The following is a 2,536-nucleotide window of genomic DNA, read 5'->3' on the forward strand; positions in this document are numbered from 1 at the left end:
GAGCGCGCCTGGTCTCGCACGCGCGCTGCCGATATTTTATTGCGACATAACATTTCACAAAAAGGCACATTTCTATCGATTTAACCCCTTCCTTTACAGATTCAATTCGGTTTATTTGTCATGTTTTCTGTGTTCTTTATCCCGCCACACTACAACACAGAGATGCAGAGAAAATATTTATTCAAATATAAATCAACACAGGGAAAATACATACTGCAGAAAAATACTGTTATCACTGTAACATTCCCACAGTCCTCACAAGTCTAAAAAATACTCTGTCGAGGAAAAATCAACAACTTAAGAGTATAATTATGGTCTCTCTATACAATAAATGATACACAGTACATATACAGTACATTCCAAATACACAGGTTTGCACTTATGGTGTCTTTACATGAGGAATAACAACAACAACAATAAAAATAACAAGAACATCAATAATAATAATAACAACAATTATTATTATTACTAATATAATACTATATTATTGCAATTATAATAATTATTATTAATTACCATTTCAATAATTAAGATATTAAAAATAATAACAATCATAAAGAAAACCCATGTCACCCTGGACCACAAAATTAGTCATGGGGGGCAATTTTTGGAAATTGAGATTTACACAAGTTGAATAAATAAGCTTTCCTTTGATGTATGGTTTGTTATGATAGGACAATATTTGGCTGAGATACAGCTATTTGAAAATCTGGGATCTGAGGTTGCAAAAAGATCTAAATATTGAGAAAATCGCCTTTAAAGTTGTCCAAATTAAGTTCTTAGCAATGCATATTACTAATCAAAAATTAAGTTTTTATATATTTACAAAATATCTTCATGGAACATAATCTTTACTTAATATCCTAATGATTTTTGGCATAAAAGAAAAATTGATAATTTTGACCCATGCAATTTATTGTTGGCTATTGCTACAAAATATACCCGTGCTACTTATGACTGGTTTTGTGGTCCAGGGTCATATATGCTGCTGTTTACACTTAACTATAAAGTGCTTATTTGCAGAGATTGTCCTGAAAACATCAGGAACGACAGAACGTAAAAAGTTTGCCTGGGACATACAGTGCAGTGCAGTTCTTCTGGATGTTGTATCACTCAATGACGGCAGTGAAAATGAGGAGAGAATAGACATCAGCACCCTTGCAAATGATACTGCAGTGGTCATTACAGCCTGCACTTAAAGTGCGTAACGTCACCATCAGTGGACTTCAAGAGGACAGGAGCTCAAAACCACTTGCAGCAAATCCATCCTAATACAACAAAACACCAACCTACTGAGTAAAACTCCAAGTAAGTGACAGACTGACTATTAGTCTTGAGAACAGATGTAATGCAGTGACACGACTCAGTGGGCTTGTGCCTCTGAGGGGAGATGATGCAGCACAGTTTCACCTCGGTAACTCAGGTATGGCCATTTAAACAGGACTAAATTAACATGGTGTTTTATATAACACCCTTGAGATGAATGAGTAATCTCTCTCCCAGGGAGGCAGTTTGAATCACACACAAAAAATGTGGAAAAAACAAGGTGGAAATGCTCAGCAGTGCATTCAAGGTTACATTGTCCAACCAAAAAAAAAAAAAAAAAAAAAAAAATAGGCTTACAGAGACAACTCGACTGGAACAGATAACCAGAGGGCGTCAGAGTCTTATCGTTCCTCTCCCAGTTCTAGTTGTTTTAGTCATGGTTCCATGAAGGGACTACACACAATGGCCTTCACATCTACAAGCACAATGGCACTGAAAAGCTTTTCCATGCACCAAAATAACACAAAGTGCGACAAACAAGTTTCTGAACATGCACATACAGAACCAAACCGACTGAACCAGGAACCATCTGACAAAAATACCCAGAAGCACAAATGACTAGACGTGTGTAACATGCGCACACCAACAGAAACTGCAGAGTAACCAAGATTTGGTATTTCCAATCTGTCACCAGAAAGGAGCAGCTCTGACACGGTGAAAAGAGCAAGCAAGCAAATCTTTTTATATCGTGACACTCTTATAAACTCTCAAATGCTGCAATCAGCAGTAGATGGAGCATTGTTTTCTCTCAGCACATAGCTCTGGGTTAATCCAATCATAGACACACCAATAAAGAAGAGGCCTTTGCCAGGGATATATAAAGTCCCAAAAGACATGTCGCGCTGTGCCACTTAGCTGAGCGAAGCTTAAAATGACAGCAAGTTGAGTTTCATAATAAAGTCGATAATACTTTAAATAGGATATGTGCGCTATACAAAGCCACGAGCTGTCACTCAGATAAGCTGTGCACACAAAGGCACAAACCTCCCATATAGCAATAAACTTTATGGAGTGGCAAAACGTTGGCTATTTTGTTTTGGATTGTCAATAGAGTCAATTAGTGCCAAAGAGAGAGGCGACCTGATTCAAATAGAGACATGCCATCACAGCTGTATGCATCACACATGTGCAGGCTGAAAGAATTCATTGGCTCAAGGTTGCTGGGTGTTAAGGGATTCTGCTTAAAATACCTCTAGGAAGGGGGTTTGGG

This window comes from Barbus barbus (assembly GCF_936440315.1).
Source record: "Barbus barbus genome assembly, chromosome: 12".
Taxonomy (NCBI): domain Eukaryota; kingdom Metazoa; phylum Chordata; class Actinopteri; order Cypriniformes; family Cyprinidae; genus Barbus; species Barbus barbus.